At 36.9% G+C, this 23811-nt stretch overlaps 1 protein-coding gene across 2 annotated transcripts in view; it reads right to left on the bottom strand.

Moving 5' to 3' along the window:
- Positions 1-23811, bottom strand: part of HIBADH (3-hydroxyisobutyrate dehydrogenase) — an 86699-nt gene that overhangs the window by 44534 nt on the left and 18354 nt on the right. The gene's annotated exons all lie outside the window — the stretch shown is intronic.

The following is a 23811-nucleotide window of genomic DNA, read 5'->3' as shown; positions in this document are numbered from 1 at the left end:
TGTAAGTTAGAAGACAAGCTTGGAAAAAAATCTGCAATATGAGAAATGAAAGATCTTGGTAAACTAGAGAGATGGCTTGAAGCAGATTTGCAAATAGGAGACTGGAAGTAGGAAAATACAGAGTTACAATGAGACCCAGGAGATCCAAGTGACAAATAGGAGACGAGGAGACCAAGGAGAGGGATTTATACAATAGGAAGTGTTTCTTGAATGTGAAACCCCTTTCCTTTGAAACACATCACTGGAGGAAGGTAAGAGGATGCCATTTGGCCACCTGGTCAAGGCAAGGAAGAGTAGGGTAACAGAGGGCTATCATTAAAGAGGTCAGGAGACACGTACAATTAAACCATCAAAGTGACAGCTATATCACAGATAAGATAACATGGGGGGGAGAAGGATGGTGGATCACAGAATTTAATCTTGTGGAATGACAGACAGGAACCTTCTAGTCATAATTTTCAGTCATTCTGGATAAAAAAAAAAAAGCTTCCTTCTGGCCCCTTGCATGGCTTCTTTGCAATTTGCTTTGTCACATGTCACAAGCAGTTTTGCCTCTCTGGCTGCTTCTACTCCACTAGTAGGGTACAGACTACTGCATCAGTTTCCAAGCAAAATGAAATCCTACAGCAGGCTCAGCTTCAAACAGGAAGCACTGTATTAAATTTCTTGCTGCCTAATACTCTCCCTTTTAAGGTTCTACTGATCACAGAGACTGTGTGTGGGTCACAGGTTTAGGACAGCAGTACCACACAACAAATCATGTGACAGTCTCCTGCAATTCTCCCCAAACCTCTACTGCAACTGGCTCACCATAACGGTGGCCTGATGCAGCCCCTGTCACTAGAGCAGCCATATCCCCCCTTTTGTCCTGTCACTCTGTCATCTTGTTTGTCTTGATCAACTCCCTGTCCCAGCTGTATTAGCTGAGGGATCCGTTCAGAGGAACAGCTGCTTTGGCCAGCCCCTCAAAGCCACACCAGATATTCCAACAGTTGCAGCAAGTGCAAGAGGACAATAATCATTAGAATAAACACCCTCCAGCACTCCTAGCAAGGACAGAGATGGAACTGGAAATGAATGTTTTATTAATTACTTATTTCCTTTCATTCTTGAAAGCAACATTCCAAATCTGCCCTCATATTGAATTAATTTCTTTCATGTTTAATGTCTGAGAGTTGATAGTGCTGGTCTTGGTGATAAGGTAGAGACACTGCCAAAAAAGGAACCCTCAGAAGTGTTTCCATAAACATCTTCCCAGCCACCAGAGTAGGGAGTAGATGAACTTTGGTAAAGTCATCTTCGCTCTTACAATAAAACTGTATGAGTTACATAAAGAAGGGTGCTTGTGCTCTAGGTGTTCTGGAAATGCTGTTAAATCTCAGGTACCAGAACTGCAGGCTATGTCAGGTGGAATGAAATGAAATATTCCTTAAGTCATGACATTCACCCAAGCAGTACTTCTCCAGCAACAGCTCAAAACCTCTAAAGCAAAAGTTTTCTTTACTCCTTCAATAATCTCCATATCTATGCATAGCACTGACTATATTAAGATGAAGAGGCATATAGGCTCCTTCCTACAGATCTGCTGGAGAGATTATTTCCCACGAGAACAAGCTGTACTGATGTCATCAAATCAGACAGACATACTCTTTACATCAGAAGGCATAAAAAACTATTTCTACGTTCTGTACTTCAGCTCTGGAGTTGGAGAGGGTCCATGAATTTAATCCGTATCTCTTGCTACTCTTCAGTCTCTTCATTGAATAAGGTAGCATTAGCCATCTATATAAGATGTTAAATATCATTCTTTAGGGGGGTGCCCCCCCCAGAAGCCGTGTGGCCCCGGGCCGCCCCCGACGGGGCAAAGGAGAGAGGGAGCTTCGCCAGCGTGGCTTTCACCATCTTTACAATTTTTTTTCTAGAGATATTCCTAATTGAGGATTTAGCTATCCAAGAGACATTCCCTTCCATTGATAAATACAGCCTCCAACAAATACCCTCTACCACTGACCAGCAGTAGATATATGTATGCCTGTTATGGTTACTGTATGGTAGTTATCCCAAGCATATGGATTTTAATCCAGTGAAAAAAAAAATTAAAGAAAAAACAAACTAAGTCACCCCCTAACTACAATGCATTCCAAGCTAAAACAGATTGTGTGGTTCTCCCCACATATAAATAAAAATAATCTCTTATAAACTAAATGAGCTTCAAATGAAGACCTTTATTGTATTTGCTGCTTTAAAAAGAAAGCAGAAGCAGCTCAATTACAGATGGACAGAAGAATTTTCTAACACTGAAATTTAGGCCTAAGGATTTACAGCTCTTACGTCTCATGTTTTGTTCATAGTCAGAAAAGGGCTTGACTACCTGATCTGTAGCAAAATACATTGGTACTGCTGGTTGGAATGATAACACACTTCTGTGTGCGGCAGATAATGTTTCTGCTACGCATTTTTCAAGTTAGATTCTTAAAATCTTTTATCTCTAGTTCAGTCAGAAATGAACAGAAACTAATTTCTGAGACCCTATTAAGAGTGCTCCCACATAGCATTTAAAAAAAATACTATTTTTGTCCAACTTTCATTGATTACTCATGTGCTAGTTCATGAAAAAAAAGTCATTCCTTTGTTCACTTACTCCTAGAATACCATAAGGTCAAATATTCAATATCAATAGCCTATTTGCACTCTGGCAGACTTCCAGGCCACTGGCTTCATTTTATCTGGCCACTTAATATCTTGTAACACTTAAAAGCTTCTTCAGCACAAGTTATTTTGATTTCCACATGATATTGGCAGGATGGCAAGAACTCTTCTTTTAAAGATCATGTATAATTATGTGAAAAGCACTACAGAACAACACAATTTGATCTAATTATACTTGCTGCCAGAGAGCAAAAAAATATACAGTAAACTAAATTTCTAGGAAGTGATAACAGAGCATATTTCTTAATATCTTCATGTTAAGAGGGTTACTGAAGTATCCCTCAACATATGTAAAAATGTGGTTACAGTGCCACAAATTCACTGTGTGGGAAGTGTTGGTACTAATTACTGGTACAGAACCTTGACATTAGACATTGCAAAAACCAAGCATCAAATAGAGTAGCTCTTTGACAGCAAAGAGGTAATTATTAGGCTTACACTCTTAAAGAATTTCCAGGACTTATTAATGCTAGCACACAAAAATCCCTGATCAAAGAAGAATAGAAGCTTTTTGCCTTGTGATAAAATGACTGCTCTCTAAGAAAAAGATTACATGTGGTCAGGCAACAAAAGATCCACTTAACAAATGCTTTGTCATGGGTTTGCTATAGATGTTCTAATCATATCATCATTTTTCACTTTCACAGAAGCATCCAAGGATGTGATTGACTAAATACGTCACCAGTTCACTGAAGGCTGCAGAGTTAGAAAAAGAACTATGTTGCCTATTTACTTTTCTTTGGCTTTGGTACTGTCTATCCAAATAGACAAGCCACCAAATTTGTGACTGAATCCATGCAGTGAAAACCAGATGTTCGAAGAAATTACAGGATCAGGTATCAATTTGTCCAAATTCTGGATGCCAAAAACAACTTGACATGGAAAGCCTATTTTCAAAACTACTTAGAAAATGAGAATCTTAGGTCCAGCGACATGTATCTTTGGATCGCTGGCACCGTTTAATATTTTACGACCAATTCTGAGACTCTCAGAACTGTTATGTTTAAAATTCCAACAATGTGTCTAGATCATAGAGTTCAAGAAAAAAGACACAGAACTTTTAGATCTGTCACACCTCAAAAATATCAGGACTGGCTAGAAAAGTATATCTATGAAGAGTTTTCATTCTTCCATGTGCTTCTTTTCCCTAGAATTTTGAGATATAACTCTGGCATCTGTATCTGACCTCTGCATGCTGGCTTAAAAAACCTCTTTTCTGGGAAGGGAAATTGTCACTGAGGCAGGTTAACCAGACAAGAGTGGGGGAATCTCCATCCTTGAAGGTTCTCAAGACTTAGCATAAGAAAGCCACAGCCTACAGCATCCAATCTTGGCAACAGTCTTGCTTCAAGGGGAAGGCTGGACTAGATGACCTCCAGATGTCCTTATAAACCAGAGATTCTCTGAAAATGAGACACCAGGACAGTATGCTGGTATTTCCTTCCCAACGAGTGACAGAAACACACCTTTTAAATAGACCAGACTTCAGAACAGCCCAGAAGCAGTCTGGGATGTGCTAATGAATACTGCTTCCTAGATTTTCTAGTTTTGGGCAACGCTTTCTCAGGTTGTTTGTGCCCATGGTTAAGCCCTAAGGAGACCACATTCTTCACCCAATATGTCTACAGCTTTTCCTGGTAGCCAAAGCAAGTTTAACATTAACAAAGCTATTCCTTTATGGCATAATACACTCATTCAGACAAACTCCTCCCACAAAAACGAGACGTAAAAGCTTCCCTTTCTTCATTTGGAGAGAGACATAAACCTTTGGCAATTTGTGTTCATCAGTACAGAATTCTCCAAGCCAGAGTCCACGTGCATACAGTCACCTCTCTTCCCTGTGACCGCCTTCCTGGTTCCAGTTAGTAACTCTGGATCCATCTTACCTACAATGAAGACACTTAAGCTTTTTCTTGGGCAGTCCACAGTCCAGCAGTGTCACACTCTTCCCCTCCAACACTCACTACAGCATTTTCTACTTAGACATTTTTCTTCAGAACACACCTTTATAGGAGAGTTGTATGCTTCAGAGACTACATGAAGAAAACCACAGGAAGCAAGTCAGTATTTTCACCACACTGCTCTCATTTTTAGAAAAAACCTCTCCCATAAAAGTTGAGTACCCCCTGCTACTTAAGGAATTTTAGGAAAAAAATTTAGGCTAAGCTAAGAGTTCTAGGACAGTCCTATTTCTGCTTGTTTTTTGACTTCCGGCCTTTAGAGAATGTTATTCCTCCAGAACAATCTCCAACACCTTACTTGCCTGTCCTTTTTTACTGGGAAGCCTGTCCTTTTTTACCTTTCCATCCTCACCTTCTTTCACCATGCACATCCATGCCCCCAGTCATTCAAACTGGACTGTCAGAAGAAAACCACATTGTTCAGTAGCTCATTGCCATTCAGTATCTACAGCTCTCTCTCAATTGCTATCTTCTAGTTGCTTCCCACACATAACCCTGGATAAAGTACTCCTACTCCTTGCTATTCTTCTTGTAGATTACTCTTATTCTATTGATCTTCAAAGGATACAGGTTATTTTCATCATACAGGACACATATGTGTCACTCAAAAGAAAAATAAATTTAACAGATGAACAGACACATTCTACAGTGAGATGAGACAGCCCTGAAAAGCATAAGGAAGACTGTCATAGAACTAGATTTTATTATTTAATACTTTAAAACCAGCAAATGCTGGTTATGTTTTTTTCAAAACCTTCAAAATGACAACAAGTTTCCTACAGTCTACAGATAAAAATCTTTTTTTAAAAAATCGATTTTTATCTAAAATGTTATAAAACATGACATGATTAAAGAAGGCAAAGTGTTGATAGTCCATTTAAAACATAGCCATCTTCATTCAAAACACTGTGTGGAACTGACAAAGAATGTCAGTTTTGCAAAAAAATGGTAACAAATATTTTTCCACTGTCTTATATGATAAGAATCCGAGTTTCCTACAATACTATACATAATAAATATAATAAACACATTATTAATATATAATTTCAAAGTTATCTCAGTCTTCTGAGGGCTTGTAGTGCTGCATTTTAACCATTAAATGATTTTACACAGATACAAAATTTGAGATCACAACATAATTAAGTTACTGAGAAACTGAAAAATCTATTAATTCTCCTTTACATAATCTTTTTATAGTAGCAACAAAATTATTTCACTACATAATTACCAATGCAAAAGAAATAATTCAGCAAGAAGGTAAGGTGTATGCTAGTATGATTGTTGTCATTTTATGGCTTCAATACATATTTGTGTGGAAGGCTGAATGCAGTAACCACATCAGAGAATATCTTATTACCCAATAATGCACACAGTCAGCTACCTCATTGGTATTATAAAATGGTTATTTTAGGTTCCTGTTGTTGTAGGGAAATTTTACACTTTTTGTTGTTCATTTTATTGGGCTATTTCTAATATGTAAGGTAGGGTACTGTAAGATAAGAGAAAAGAACATGGATATAAATGTGCACACACACCCTATTTAATATGTCCTATCTACTAGCACCTAAAAAGTATATAGTCCATAGGTGAGAACTTTAAACAGTTTATGTACACTATTACTTACTTTAAACATTCTTTCTGAAGTCACTAATAAAAGTCAAATTAGGAACAAGCCATGATATTCTTAAAATTTCAAGACTGAATGTTTTCAGCCTACTGGCTGTCCCCTTATTTAGTAGGTGTTTTATTTTTAAGAAAACAAACAAAAAAAATTCCCGAAGTGTTTGTATCAGCCACATTGTTCACAAAACAGCAGAGGACAAAAATGCATGCTCTTCTAGGATGCATATTAGTCCTCCATTACAGGAAATCCTTTGCCTATTGCTCTAAGAAGTTTGGGAGTTTTTCGGTTTTGGGTTTTTTGGGGTGGTTTTTTAAGGGGTTTTAGGGTTTTTTTTCTACAGAGTAATAATCTGAAACAGACAATCAAACACCCACATGAAAGCTGATGTCTGACACCTTCTCTTCCTTCATTCCTTGGCCACAAGAAGACCATGAAAGAATTAGGATTTTATATTCCAGTTGCTCTGGGATAGTTTTTACTCCAAAGTTTCCATCACTGTTCAACATTGCAACCACTTGTTTCACAAATGCTCTAGCCTACACTCCACTTCCTCACAGAACAGCTTTTCATATTAGTTACTTGGTATCCTGGCAGGGAGAAGTTCTGCAATCTCGTCACACTTTATCCAGTCAGGCACAGCCCTGAGCAAAGGTGCAAGTACAATGACAGGAGAAAGACTTTTGAAATGAGTAACAGGACTGACCTTTGAAAAGTTCCTACACTTCTTGAAGACTGTTTCTAAGTGGTCTCAGTTCTGCTTCTTTATACTTTACAATCTCTTTACTTCTCTATTTTACACTCAATTTATGAAATTATAATTCTCTAACCCCAGAAAATACTGGAACAATGGTCCAAGGCATCTACTTTAAAAACTTGTGGGTGTTTTCTACAGAAGCAGCTTAAATTTCTTCCTCTACATTTACTTCCAAGTAGATATGATCTGGAGTATAAACCAGAGGTTAGAAGTTGCATGTGTTATCATTAGTGTGGTATCTTGACTTTGCCACTAACTGGTGGTTTAAAAAAAAAAAAAAGAAATAAAATAAAAACTTGTTATTTCAGTAGTACATCTACTACAAATCTGACACTTTTTGGGAATACACAGACATTTTTTCCCCTTAAGAGAAGGTCTTTCTGTACTTTTTGAAACTTCATGTATGGTTAAAACAAAATATTACTAGGAACATCAACTTCCAAAAATCATATGTGTAGTCACATCCTTTCTACACATGTAGATGTATCTTAAAAAAAGCCAACTTTCGACAATAAAGTAGTCAAACATTTTTTAAATTTTCTATAGACCACTTGATGCATGTTTAAGCATTTCCATTTTTACTGACCGAAGCTAAAACCACTCACAAGCAGAATGATGAAAAAAAAATAAATGTCTATGTAAGAAATAAGTCTTGTAAAGTTTAAAGCAGTAAGTACACAAATACTATAAAATCCAGTCACTCTAAAATTACTGTAGCTGTAACCGATTATAGTAACTGAACACTCCCATTATACACTTCTATTGAATTTTCTATTTAAAAAGCTAAGTTTCTCAAAATGCTTTAAAAATGGGTAAAGCAATACACAGCATTGCCATGGGTTTGATACAGTATGTATACACACAAACACACACACACACACACACATTACTCTGGTCAAATGAAAAGTCAAAGAGAATTCTGTTTTCTGAAGTCATTCAAAGACATTTTATTACTTTTTTTCCTTATCCTTTCTTCCCTCACTCCCCAATTTTTATCTAGCTATCTCAAGCAATACACTGGATCTTAAATGGATACTAATTATTCTACTTTTTTTTCCTTTATCCAGACATTCTTGTTTTCCACTTCTGTGCTGCGAATCCCATAGCAGCTCTCAGCAGCAATGGTGTCACACTGAACTGAACGGTAGACAAAAAATCAAAACTGTGTTATGGTGAAACAGGTCTAAAAGCAAACTGCTTCAACTTAGAGAGATTCCTTCCTCAGCAACCATTATTTTTAATGAGGCCAGTTCACTTTAGGAATCTTGGCAAAAACCAGTCATTTACTCTAGTCCTAGAGCAATGACTGCAAACTGGGCAAACATAAAGATTACATGCGATGTAAAATCTGCACGTGCATATCATTACACAAAAAAACCCCATGATGTGCTGGGAAAGAGGCCTGTCAAGCTATCACGTTTGTTAATGAAAAGAACAGTTTTATTCCAAACCAGTCTACTGTATCAGATTTGATACAACAAGTGTTAACTAAACATCATGCATAAAAGCTTTGATGAGAAAATCTAACACATTAAACTAAGAAACAGTTCAAGGACAGCAGGAGGCAATTCCAGAACACAGGCACAATCTATAAAGGCAAACTACCACAGCTTTTTGATGTTAAGTAAGTAGCAATATCAGTATACAACAAAGCTTAGAGGCAGACTTGTATCAAGTTTAAAAGTTTAATATCCAGGGTCAAAAGCCTCAATTACCTATTCTACTACTACTTTTCTTAGTGAAGAAATCAGTGTTAAAGTATGATTTACTGAAAGCATTATCTAAATTATCACATGAGGGTTCTTATTCCCTTAGTACCTGAATTTTTAGTATCTCAGTAATGCTGCATCTCAGATACTCAAGACTACAGCAAAACACGTATGTTTGAACTTTGACGAGGTGGGAGGTCAGAGACACTTACTTTGAAAACATATACATTTCTTAAAATGGGTTATGCCCATTAAATGGCCTAAGAAAAAGGGCACCAGCTCAAGAGGAGCGGCACTTAGTAAAACTGGGGATAAATTACTGCAGTAGCACTTTAAATTCATGCCTTCCAGGAGAAAGCATAAAAGTACACATTTAAAAAATACAAAACTGGGGGCAAAAAAATCCCCCTTTCCTTAAACTAGATACTTATATATGTTTTTGACAATGTTGTATTATATCTGTAAAAGAGGTTACATGATACATGTACATATATTTAATAATTTACTTAACTAGTGAGATACAATTTTCTAATTATTTTTCCTGGGTATGTGCTTTCTACTGTCCATTTATAAAAGAGTATGGAGGGTAAGATTAAGCTGGTAATTGGAAATGGAGGAAAGATATCTTTTTAAGGTAAAAGAGGGGAAAAAACCCAACTTTGAAATTGTACTTTTTCATCTTTATCTAGAATATAGCAACTTTGCACTGGATACAGAAAACCACATGGACTCCTCTATATATTCTTCTATGCCTGTCCACTCCACAGCTTTTAAGAAATTATTGTGACCTTAACTGTGGATGAATCTCAGCTCCTTCATTAAACAGGAACCTAATTCTGTTGCTATCACCTTACCAAAGCAAAATCTGTTTTTCCAATACCCTGACATGACAACTTTTACACTTTTACCTTTGTAAAAAAATTATAGAATTAAATCGCTCTAGTTTTTAGAAATATTAATCATCATTGTAAGATATTCTAAGCCCTAATAGTTAGGGAAAACTAACGGGATGAGGGGAGGAAATGTTTTCTGTACAGATTTTTCTGAATTATAAATTGCCTGTTTTGAGCAGGCTGGGCTGCAATGCCACCTGGTGGCTTAGAAAAAATAACAGGATACTACTTGAACAGTGCTTAATGGCTTGGAAAATATGCAATATTCTTTAAAAATGCCAAATATGGCAACAATGTTTAAGTTAATCATTTGCATCTCTTAGCTAACAAGTCGTTTTTCATTCTGTTTCTCCCAGTGCACAGTAATTTTAAGTTTTAAAGTTGACATGTCGAGACCTAACTTCAACTGGAACTTTACAATTGTTTTCAATTGTAAGTTGAACTTGCCAATGAGTATATTACACTGTAAAGGGTCACACACATACACACGGGGTCTAATTTGCACAATAAATACCTAACATTGAATTTTTCCCCATTTGAGGAAAAATTAAATACAGCAGAAGCCTAAAAGAAGGGTTACTGAAATGCTTTGTAAAATTACACTGTATAATTAATTCCATAGTAAGAACGTTTTTATGGTGTGTGTTGGTGACCTTTTATTACCATCAAGTTCACAATGCTGGTGGGCTGCCTTTTAATCCCTCCGCAGACAAAGGCCCTAAATAAACACAGATCCCTTCCTGGGAAAAAGTCCTCTCTGGTTAAATGGTAAGGAAATGAGTAAATCATTAGTAATCTTTAAAGCCAAAGCTATAAACTCAAGTTACCTTAAGTTAAAATGAAAGTGTCCTGCAAGAGTTTCAAAGTTCTGTCACAGATAGAAATCTCCAGCTCTTGACTCCAGACTAGGCGCCAGCTGATAAACAAACAATTTAAGTCAAGAGCTGGAGAATTCCCAGCTTTTTCATTTAATGGCTTTGGCCAAGAGTATTTATTGCCTCCAGTTTTATTCTCACTTAGCTCTAAGAGGAAATTTAAACTCATCATTATCTTAAAGCCCCATATGGGCCACAGTCAGCTCACCTGATAGAGCTCCTTTTACTCTGCCTAAGTTCTACTCCCCACTAGAAGTGATGTAATAGTGTAAACTAATTAAATGTAGTTTTAGGCTGACTTTTTAATAGGCTAAATAAATTTTGTTCAATATGGTTTATATTCCCACTTGGGGCAGTAACAATTCCAAAAAGTTTAACTTTACAGTTTCCAGTCTAAACTACTAGTAGTTTACTTCATAAAGGACAATTGAAACGAACAAACAAACCATCTTCAGAACAAGAGCAGCCAATTGTTAAAAGCAACTGCATTGAAAATTCTTTGCTACAAACTGATCCATTGGCACCAAAATGTACACAGAAATGTGAAAAAGCAGACTGTGTGGCAATTCCAATACTTCAAACGAAACGTTTCAGGAATGCAAGGACATACATGCAATTAAAATTTGATGTTTAGTACTTGTTCTGGTTTTGGAATAAAAATAGGCAAAGCTATGGAGTTGGAAATTAAATATTAACTAAGCGTCTCTGGATAAGTCAAGGTGTTGAATGCTGTGAGCAAGTCCAGCATTGAAATATTTCATCCTAACTCAACAGGAAGATATCATCATCAGGTGGCCTCAGATGTCACCTTTCTCCTTCTTCTTTTCTAAACGTATATAGTAGGAGGAGGTTAGAGTTCTTTAATACATATTCTAAGGCTCATTTCACCTCAGAGATTTTTGAATCCATCATGATTTAGATTTAGCATTTGTCACCTCATCTCAGACATCTCCTTCTAATAAAGCATATTTGCCCTGTATATTAATAGTTTAGAAACTTCTCACTTAAGAAATAAATTTCACAGTTGTCAGAGATGGAGAACTACGCTTAGCAAGAAGTCTGACTACCATTCCTAAAGGGTTAATAGAACTCAAACTTGAAACCAGGACATTGCATTCCCCTCCTACCCACCCCCCTCCCCACAAAATACTTTCCTAACCTGACTTGGCTGAAAAAGCCAATTAATTGTTCCAGTGTCTGCCAAGACTTCTTATTCCTTTAAAAATGCAGATAGTGTTTGAGACAGCTGGCTACTCCAAACCCAGGTAACACCCCTAAATGTGGAAAGAATGAGGGAACATGAATTATGATTAGTATTTTAAATGGATTTGTAATGAAACAGACAGACAGACATCTTAAACCTACTGTATTTCCAGCATTTATTATTTAAGAAGAGAAAACCTGTGTCTTAGATGTCTCTGCTGCTCCACTGAGTATATGGAAGCAGATTAATGTAAATAGCATTAAAATATGTGGAACTAGTTTTTCTGTCTTTGTTAGGAACTGACTGTACAGACACTATGATGTCATGCAAAACACACACACACGAAGCAGCCACCAAGTGACAGACAAGAACCCTTCTGAGCCAGAGTCATTGCAATCCCTACAGAAACTAGTCATTTTAGGTCAAGTTAAGGTCATTGCAAAGTAGAGAAAAGAAAACCTTATGACAGTTATATACCAAATATCAGGCTTAGCACCATGCAAAAAATGGTATTTAAATCCTTATTTACATTTCTACATGAATAAGAGATTTAAAATATACTACAGTACCAGGGGAAGCAAGAAAAGAGTTCACAAAACTAATTTTGAAACATTTCTGCTCATTAAGAAGCTCATACTAAGAAATTGTTGCTCACTGAGCAGCAATGGAGCCAATTTAAAGAGGAAGAAGAAATTAAACATTTAAATTTTAACTGTTAATAAGTAAAGCACTGATCCATACAAAATTATGTTACTACAATAGAGTAAAATTATATAAGTTAGTCTCTTTTAATCTTATGTTTTAGAAGGGGCAGCAGTTACTTACATTTGTTGATAGCATCTTCATTATCATCAATTAAATACACTAGATTTATTGTATGCCTTTCCTGTAACTTCAGATTTAAGCCACAGGTTACACTTTTTTAAATAATCTCCTATTTGGGTTAACGGGAACACCTGCTTGTAATATACTTTTTGTACTTTTGAAAATCCTTCTATAGTGAACATGTACACTAGAACACAGATAAATTGTGAGCCAATATTCACAATTTCTAAATACTGGGAAAATTTCAGAAGTTTTCAAAAATATATGAAAATGAACACATAAAAAAGAAAAGCGGGAACTGATTTTCTGGGAGCATGTTTACAACCTTCTGGTCATTTTTTAGTTTGTTTTCTTTTTAAGAAAAAGAAAAGAAAAATGTTGGAAGCCCATGTTGTAAGTGCAACACTTACAAATAGGGCTTTCGTGCCTGACCTGTGACTTTTCCAGCTTATTTTTCCCCTCCCAAAGCTTAATTTCCATGCAGTTTATACTTAAATACTTAAAAAATACGGAGTTCTATCTCATCATAGCGAGTACTTATTCATAGAGACAATGACATTCGTTGGTTTTCATAAAAACCTGATTGGGGAGGCAAAGTAACGATGGGCTGCACAAATTAGCTCCAAAGTTCTAAGGTATCCAAGTCGTATTGCCCTCTGAAAACACATCCTCAGATTCAGAAGTTAAGACGCAATTGAAGCAAGACATGGAGGTGACCAAGCTCAGGTAGATACCTTCCTATTACGTGTTGTCAGTTCAGATGCATATTCTAATAACACCTGGCAAAGCTGCAGACAGTTCAGTGGTTTCAATAACCTTTATGAGCATTAGAACAGTTAAAACTCTATGCTAAAGCATGCACCAATAAAAGAAACACTCCTTTGCAATTGCAATCCACACCAGGTACTTACAGACAAGCACCTTCCAGCTAATAAACTTTCTCCTGTTCTTTTTTCCCCTCCAAAATCTTGTACGTTTTGTCAATGTGGTTAAATCTTGGTGCTAATAACGCCAAGGTCACAGGTTCAATCGCCTGTATGAGCCATCCACTTAAGAGCTGCACTTGATGATCCTTCTGGGTCCCTTCCAACTCAGAATATTCTGTGATTGGAAATCCAGAGCAACAACTTGAATTTAGAAAATGTGCCTCATTTTATCAGCCAGTGTAGAGGATATTTAAGTTGATAGAAAACAAAGTGATAGAGATTCAAGAATGCTTACTCCCAGCTGTGACCTCATGAGAACAGCAATATACCTTCTAGAGTGAATGAAGGGAGAAGAAAAATGGACATTACTTTTGGAAGGATTAGGAAGTGAGGGACAGAATTTAAAGTGACTCAGCCATTGGTATGCTGAAGATACAGAAATTAAGCAGTAATGAAACATAACCATTTGCTAAGCCTAAATACTTAGTTATGCTTCAAGGTCACATTCACAGATGTGCTTTGAAAATAATCATAAAATATTTTAACTCAATATGATCCCATTTCCAAGAAAGGCAGAAAGGAGTATAAGTCATTGTGTTAAGTTATATTTCAACAGGGTTTAAATAATATATCAACAAAGTTAGCTGTTGAAAACAGCAAACAATAAAACCTTGAACTTAGGTAATACCAAATTAAAAATCCTTTATGTTTAGCTGGAGATGAAGGATATTGCCAAATAAATAAAAGAATTAGCTTATAGTTGCATGAAAGGTCCAGCCAAATCATGCCCAGGATGTCAGCTCTACACAATGCTTTGAAACCTTGGAGTTTGAAAGACAGTAGCTCAGTAGTATAAGACAGAGTGATTACCTCACAGACACTTAACAGACACCAAGGACAAACCTCTTCAACTTGCACTAAATTCCCACTGAATTGGACGGACTTAAGAAGATGCCTAAGTGTTATATGCTAAATTGGAGCTTTACAGATGTGCTGTATTAAGGCACTTCTAATTTTCTTTACCATGATTGGGGTATAGCTGATATTTCTCGATCCTTAGCAATAAAGGGATACTAGTGAAAATGCTATTAAAATGTTTTGATAGTGATGAACTAATCACTTCTTGTGACATTGTCTGTCTCTGTAAGCTTCTGTTTCCAGGGTCCAAAGTTGAAAATAGCAGGTTTTAACAGATACTAAACTTCAGTGGTTTTAAATGTTAATGCCCACAAACTAAAAATAAGCTAATAAAATTTAAAATGGGTTGTCCCTAAAACATTCAAGATTTGAAATGTCTGACCTATGAATTCATTAACACCTGGAATTAGGGGGGAAAAAAGCAAGCTGGAAAAGACTTTCAAATACTTCAATGGGATCTAATGTCCTATAGTGGAAAAAGCTGTTGGTATATGCTGCCATAATTAATTACACTCGTGCTTCCCTTCTCCCTTTTACTAATAAAACAGAAGACAAAATAGAACCAAACATTTTCATTCCTTGTCTGTCCAATCAGTAATCAGCATGAACTACCTGAAAAAAAGAAGATCCCAAAAGGATGAGTACACAAGAAACTGCCAGATCACATATTCTCTCCCCACCTTGTTTTCCACTGAGTAGTTTTTTCTTGTAATTCAATAGCAGAGGAAAAAACTAACAAAAACTACTGTCCTTTACTGCTTCTTGTGTAATGTGGTGAAAGAACTGACTCAGAAACTTGTTTTCTATTTTCAGCTGTATTATTTGGTCTAATAAAAGCTTGTACCTCTCTGTACATCATTTCCCTTCTTTGTATTCTTAAGCCATGATGTGAAAGAACATTGGTATTGTGCTACTATGATCGGTACTGAAACATTATAGATTCCTATTATTTATGTTGCAAGAATTTAATTAGCATACTAACAGAGTACTAAGGCAAGAATTTATGACTAAAAAAAGCATTGAAAGTCCTCTGTGGGTCAGAAGCAAGGGAAAATGGCAACTCACACCACTTTCAGACTTGGAGAATTACTGCACCAAAGTAGTAATTTACACACATCCCACAAGAAATGGCAGAACCATAGGAAATGCCACTTTTAACCACACAGGCTTACATCTGACTGACGAGCACACTTGGCCTGTCTTTTTCCAATTAAGCTCCATCTGCTTCCTCGGTTGGACTGGTTGGCTTGAGGCCTCTCAACAGAACACCCATTGTACGTTCCTTCATCCACTTCCCCCAAAAACCTTTCTCTGGCAGAAGCCAGGGGATGCTTCCTCAAAGCATGTCATTGGGCAGGGGCAGGCCAGATGGGTGGTGTGTGGTAGTGGGAGTGGCATCTGAGCAGCAACAGCAACTAGAAAAAGCATGGGTTTACTAACTCCCAACACATCCAAGGAAGGGTTAAGTCCCTACAAAATCAAATAAAAAGCACCATTTTTCTTGCATTATATAGTCTGACCAAAAACCTTCTGAAACCAAAATTAAATAGTGTGTTCCCTTCCACTCCCCAACACACACGCTCTAAAATAAATAATGGCCAAACTGATTTAAATGAAATTCTGTAGAAGAATTTGTGCTTGGATGAAAATGGCACATTTGAGCCTGAAGCAAAAGTAAAACCGCCAAGTTATAAACCTCTCAAAGGGAAGGTTTATAATGGAAATGCCAACAGACCCTTAACTATAGTGGAGCTGTTAGGTGCCAACATATAAATAATTCTAGTTTTTGCGGTCACTTACGATAAATTAGATACAGTGCAACTGGAAACAGTAGGGTTCTGATTCAGTAAACAGCAACAGCCAAGAGTACATGTTTGGGTTTTCAGACAAGTATAGCATAGATTTGATGCTGGCTCTGAAATGGAGTCTATAAGGGACATTTGGACTTTTTAAAGTAGTAAGCAAGTCATATTCTGAATTCTTGAGGGCTTGTAAAATAAAAACCTCCTTAACAAGCTTAGCTGCCTACTGTTTCAATTTTCTAAGATTCCTTTACCCCAGTTACAAAAAACCCACTCAATTCAAGACTGGCGTAATTGTCTACTAAGGAAAACAAAATACTAAGTAAGTGCACATAGTCACATTTACTGTTAAGAATTGCTAAGCATATTAATACAGTGGGGAAAAAAGCGCCATTGACCAAACAGTAACAGATTAACCACCTTCTTCTTTAATAGGTGTGCCAGTTGTTGCACTACTAATGCAAATACTTTCCTATAGTCCACTTGTTCTAGAACAGGAACAATGCATTTAGGTGATCAAATATGTTCATTTTGGCCCTGAGGAAAATTTGGAAGGAATTTATTGCATCGTTTCACAGCAGTTAGGCCCCATGCCTTAACACAATTTGTTGAGGCAGTGAGGGATGCTATTAGTGCTCTCTGCAGGAACTTCCATCTTGGATGGGGTGGGAGCCCTCAGAGGCAGCCAACATTCAGACTGAGGCTGCTAAGAGGATGCTCCATCTCAGGAAACTCTCCTGCTTGCCAAATTCACATCAGCTTCTCATTTAGTGCTTCTGCTACAAAACCTTACCACTGCCCCAGCATCACCCCTAAGTCCCCACTAATGTAAAACCTAAGATGAGCATCTGCAGAAATAAGAAAGCTAGACACACTCCTAGTTTAGCTCTATTATGACAATGTTTCACATGTTGATAACCTACCAAAAATTCCTTTCTCCAGCTGTCCTCCAACTTTTGAAAGAGAAAGGAAATCTCTATTCTCCCTGCATGTGCAACATAAAATGCCTTATTCAAGACAAAAAGCATCTAGCTGCCACCAAATACTGCTTTCAGACTACCAAGAGTTGTAGTAATTCTGGGAAATAGTTTAATCAGAAAAATGTTGGACATCAGAAACTGACCAAGTTTGAAGAGTTAATTATGTATAGTCATATACCTCTACAGATTATCTGTTAGTTCCATAATGAAAATCCACACTATTAAGCAAACTCAAGAAATCTGACACAAATGAAACACAAGTAGTATGATCCTCAGCCAAGGTTAAAAGTTAATGTGATTTTCTCTGTACTCCCCATGGCAAATATACTAAGAGCCACGAGCCACACATTCCCACCACACATTCTCAGAAAGCAGTGGAAACAGATTGAAAACAAAATGACAGCAAAAATGTGTCACTTCTGACTGTGTATAGTTAAACTATGTAGTTACTGAGTAAGTAGGATCTTACACAGTTTGCAGCAACTCGTATTAAATAAAGCAAATGGATAATAATTATGTGTCAGATTAGTATTTTTGTCAATTTGACTAAACTTCACATTAAAAAAACCCATTAATTTACCAACAGTCAAACAATACACAGGATACTATCAAATAATTATGTGGATTTACTTAAAATACGTAAAGATTTTAATAAAGAATTACATAGTGTTTCAGAGTGCCCCCCACCCCCTCATTTTACTGCAAACAAATTTAACGTTCTTCCACTACACAGAATAATTAAACCACAACTGCTTACAGAACCAGGAATACAAACTGAAGGTACAGCATTAGGGTGACATTTCCATGCATTACTCTGTTCCTGTCAAGCCACACTTTAATTCTTCTTATGAACAGATACAGGTTAAAGCTGTCTAAGGTCTAGGAAATTCCACACGCTGTGTCCCAGCAAAACTACAGGAACAAAAATGATAACCAAGTTTTAAGGGTTAAAACTGTAGGTCAAATACAGCGTAGTAAGTAAATTTCTTTTCCACTTCAGGTCCTATGTTGTGCTTGGCATGAAGAGAACTGTAGTTAAAAAGTGTTTCTTCAGCTCTGGAACTGCATGACTGTCCTCTGCATTTCCGTAGATGGAAGTGGTGAGCCAACAGAATTAAATACTGTTGGACAAACTGAAAGGTGAACATTTACACAGTTTGTATGCTGACAGCTGAATTCTAAACGCTTATCAAAAGGCAATACTGTTTCCTTTACCCTTTTATTTAATCATACAAACCACGTTTTTTAAAAAAATGTGGTTGAAGGAGGAAGAATTAGGAAATCCTGGTATTTTTATGTGCTCCCTGTGGATTAACTAGGAGCCATTTTGCTAAGGACAAAAGCTCAAGCTACTGAAATGTCTCACCATGGGCAATACCACACTAAAAATATGGAGTAATTTTCAGGTATTTGTTTAAAGTGCAGAGGAGTACTTCTGCTAGAACATTCTCCCCATTTTTATTAGCACAACTTGAGACACTTGCCAAAACATAAGGATGTCCTCCACTACAAGATGCCATTCTGCAATCCAGTGATCCAATCCAGTGATTTAGAATGGCTCCAGATCATAGGATAATATTGTCATAAACAAATCCCACTCTTGCCCAACTCATCATCATGACTTTAAAATGAAACAGAAGGAACCTAGAATACTACCATGATCCAGATGGGAGTCAATAGAAAATCAGCTTTCATTCCTACTGATCCTGGATTCAGCCATTTAAGGGATCAACAAGCAATTTACTTTCAAAGGCCTACCCTACAAGACAAGGTGAACTGTCCCTGTGTGCAAAGTTTACCCCGAGTTTGGTTTTTTTTCTTTTTTGGTCCTTTAGTTTAAGCATTTGAAGGGCCTTCAAAGGAGTCTTCTCCAACACAGAGTAGTTTGCACAAGCGTGCACTTGAGATGTGCCCTAAGGTTCGGATACTTAGGATATTAATGTTTCTTCCCATGGGTCTAAGTGTAAGACCTGCAGATCTCCCTTGCTGAATAAGAGACAAAATAAAAATCTAATTCTATGTTGGGCCACATCTTCAGTGGCCCAGTCCATTTAAATATGCATTGTGATTTAACCCTAACCAGCGAGTATGTACCATAGAGCCATTCGCTCACCTACCCTCATCTGCCCCCAGTGGGGTGCAGAGGAAAACCACAAAAAAAGGTAAAATCCACACATTGATATGAGAATAGTAATGCAATAATATCACTAATAATAAATGGTGAAGAATAGGGAGCCAATGAAAACAGAGAGAGAAATAAAACCCAAAAAAGACAAGTGATGCTCAATACACTTGCTCACCACCCACTGACCAATGTTCCTGAGCAGCAATCAGCCCCTCCCAGGCAATTCCTCCCAGTTTATATTCTGCACATGACATTGGAATATCCCTTTGCCCAGTTCAGATCAGCTGTCCTGGCTATGCTCCCTCCTGGCTTGTTGTGCACCTCCTTGCTGGCAGAGCATGGGAAACTCAAAAGTCCTTGACTTGGAGTAAGTACAAGTTAGCAACAAATAAGCATCAGTATGTTATCAACATTATTTTCATTCTAAATCAAAAAAACCCAGCACTGAACCAGCTACTAGGAACAAAATTAACTCTATCCCAGCAGAAACCAGGACAGTAAGTCAGGTTTCTATGGCCTTCTTGGTTTTTTTTAAACAAGAGGAGTTCCACACACAGACTGAAAAAATCTGTTTGAGGCAACACTGAATTGCAAGTACAACTGCTTTGTATTACAATTCAGAGTAAGCTGCATTTTCTCCAGTGGCATCTCCAGTGCTGGTGGGACTGTCCCCACACTGATAGCTGCTGTGCAAGCACAGTGTACTCCCAGTCCTACTCTGTGCAGAACCTTCCAGTTTGTAGTTCCTGCTCTGGTGTGCGTGGTGTTGGGCTCAACACTGACATGTGCACCATCCACATTTAGCATAGGATGGAATTAGGATTCAGATAGAGTTAGGGGATTATTAAGGTCTGGTGCTCATCATCCCCACTGTTTCAAGCACAGGAGTCAGGCTAGGTTTTTTTGACTACATGAAAAATACACTTTGAACAAGAGACTCCGTTGAAAGAGCAAAAAAGAGAGAAAAAGAAGCCCATGAATGTTTAAAACCAAAACAAACTTTGTGGAAAGCTTTGAAGTCATCCCTTCATTCCAGAAACATTCCAAAACACCACCTGCAACTCCTTAACTTTAAACATCCTCTAGAAAAAGCAATCAAAATTTAAAAAATTAAATTAAATTAACTTTTATTTCCTAGCACTTATGACAGGCTAACATTTGAAGATCTTTCTTGCTCTGGATATCTCAGAACACTTGACAGGATGAGCTAGATACTAGCATTAAAGTAACCACAAGCAAACAGAGCAGTTATTAGGAATGTGGTAACAGCTCACGTACAGCTGTGGATATTAGGACTATTTTTACTGAGAGAAGGAATGTTGGCTCTAATTCTGCAGTTATTCTTTACTCTTTTTCAAAGAGTGCCACAGGGATTTCTAACTTCCATCTGGACAGTTTTCCTTTAACTGTTTTTGAACACCATGTGTGAGAACACAACAGAACTATAGACATTAGAAATGGAAAAGACCGATTAGATCATGTAGCCATCCTCCTGCCAGTTGTAGATTTTTCCCTACAGAATAGTTCCTAGCACTTTGCCCAGTACAGTTTAAAGCATGTCAAGATACTTGGCTTCAACCATCTCCTTTGGAAAGTATTCCACAGTGTATGAAGAATGCCATTAGGACGTTTTTCCTGGTAGACACAGCACACATTTTTCTTTCCTTAATGATTTCCAGTCCATTATTCCTGGTTATATCGCATTGGGCCAGCCCGAATAACTCATCTTTACACCTTCGAATAAATGGAGACAGATATGTTTCCTTGCACATTGGTCATTATTTGGCCAGACTACACACAATTTTATTGCCAAAATATACAATATACTTTAATAAAATCAGTTATTCCACTCTTTTAGTCATTGTATGATAATTGTCTCCACTCCACTGAACGTTTTTAGATGATACTCTCAACAAATCTGTTTATTCTTCCTTACCTTCTGCTACCTTTTGTATCTCTATAAAATAAAATAAAATAAAAGGCATAATAAACTTAGAGAAGAAAAATAGCCTTGCAAAGTCAGCACATCAGTAAATGTACTGTCTAACTCTTCTGTAACAGCAGCTGCTGCCAACATTGTGATTTCCGCACAAGGTTTATACTTCCTCCCGTCACAGTGTCAAAATACTCATTTTGCCAATGTGTAAGATTCTCAAGATTTTCATTCCTTTTCAGCTTCTCTCCAACAAGAGAAGTCTACTAAACCAGCCTTATTTTGACAAACGTAAGTATTGTTAAATAATTTAAATTGTAAGTTATTAGAAATCAGAAGCTTTTTAAGTATCTCAGGTTTCAAAATATTTCTTCATCCTCATTTCAGCTTCCTTAAATCAGTTCACTCAATTTTTCCCTTCTTTGTCATCATTACTTCTTGTATTACTTTTGCCTAATTTCAATTTCAGAACAACTCAGAAACATTTTTCATACTACCTTTAATATTAAGGTTGTACATTGTAATTTCTACCACCATGTCTACATCACAGACTTTGCAAAAAATAAATATGATCAGATGCATTCAGCAAAAAAATGTAAACAGAAAAATTAAGAAACATGTCAGGAAAGAAAAGATTATTCAAGACATGTAGTGACTGAGGAAGGGCAGAGAGAAAGTGCAGTGAAAGTGCTACGCTCAGTACCAGAAGCACAGAGAATGTTGTGGCCATTCTGAGTACACACATTCAGGATTTAAAAATAAAGCATAAAAGCGTAAAACCAGAAATAACAATGGAGCAAATATGGCTATGCCTTTAGCTCTTTTCCTTGCCAGCAAGATCACCAGCCACTGATAAAGGGATAGGTCAGAATTATTAGTTCTAAATTCATGAACCTATTTCATCTTGATAGCGCTTCAAACATTTTAACAGATCCAATCACTGCATTACCCGTTCAATAAGCCAAAACCAAACAAAAGCTCTATACCACTGAATTCAGGAGATTCCTCATTTTATGCCTTCTGTTTATTAAAAAAGTACATAATGTCTCAAATTAGAGACATTGAGTCAACCCACCAACTCTTCTGCTCTCATGAAGTCATAGGATAACATTTCTCTAAAAGTGCACAAAGTTAAAGAAAAGCAGACACAATCTAGTGAAGCCAGTTAAAAAGTAGTTCTGCAAAGGCTCTTCAACAAAGACAGGTCTATTAAACCAGCTTTATTCTGGCAAATGTATTGATTATGCATCTTTATTACAACAGAATTTACAAGCTAAAAGATGCAACATTTGAACCGCTCATTACTAATTTTTATTATTTAGTCTAGTCTTAAAACATCTTTCAAATCATCTTTGCAAGCACTAGTGTGTGCAGACAGTCTTAACTCCTCTGTTTCCCTAGGAAAAGACACTACAGCAAGCCACCAATGTTTAAGTAAGAGAAACATTCACAAATTATTCCTTTTGGTCTATTTAATCTCTGCTATCAGTCTGATCCTGCCATCAAAATAATGAAATCTACTGCTCACTGAGAGAAAATCAAATTAAAGATCTCACAGTATTTCTAATAATTCTTTTCCAATACAGGGAATAAGTCTGCATTTCACCCTTCAAGAACTCACATTATACTTTACATTACCAGTGAGCTGAAGTCTCAACTTCTCAGTGGTACTACTAGTACTTTTTCCATCACTTAATCGCTAACTAGATCTTACGGATGCAGCACTATAAGATGAAACGGTTTGAAATGACAGCTGGAATAGAAACTCCAACCTCTTCTAGCCACCTCCAATCCAGAGTTCCTAAAAAAAATAATCTTCTATTCTACTGTTTGTTACCATATTAACATGACTACAGTTCTCTACGTGGCAGCTGTTATTAACAACTAGTAGTCTGGTTTTTTTTTTACTCATGACTATCTTGGCTAAGATATACAGTGAAGGGGAAGATCTCCCTAAGTTTCATTATCGGATCTTAAAGAACCATCCTTACAAAAGAATTGAAAACATTTTCTTTGTACCTCCAAAAACAGAAAAGCAAATCAAGCTGTCATGTCTTTTTGTGACATTAAAGCAGAATGCAGTACCATTTATTTTGAGCAGATATGGATCTGATATAATTGAGTCAGTGGAAGGGGAAAAAAGTTGAAAAGGTAGTATTCGAGAACTAACAATGCTTACACTGAAGAAAGCATCACACCAGAAATAAAAAAAAAATTCACCCACTGTACTTCAGACAATGCATATTTTGTATACTGAGTTAAAGAAAGAGAACTACTATGGCAGCATTAGTAAAACCATTAGTAAAGTTTGCTCTGGATTGTAAGGTGAGAATCTGTATCACACTTTTACTGAAATCAGTGGGAGAACAAACTTGACACAATTCTCGAAGGCTAAATTTAGATCCTGTACTTAGCCAGTAGTGTCTCGTGCCAACAGAAGTCAGTTTTAATTATATTCCTGTGATAATGTGTACTTTAAAAGCCTCTTATACATACAAAAATGCAGAATCCAATCTTCACCAAGAGATAAATTTACTCCTCTAGATCAAAAAAAAGTATTAAACAAACACAGA

The sequence above is a fragment of the Manacus candei genome, unplaced genomic scaffold, assembly GCF_025592945.1.
Source record: "Manacus candei isolate 608988 ecotype Guabito, Panama unplaced genomic scaffold, ASM2559294v1 h1tg000072l, whole genome shotgun sequence".
NCBI classification, from domain to species: domain Eukaryota; kingdom Metazoa; phylum Chordata; class Aves; order Passeriformes; family Pipridae; genus Manacus; species Manacus candei.
This window is presented reverse-complemented; position numbering and strand designations above follow the sequence as displayed.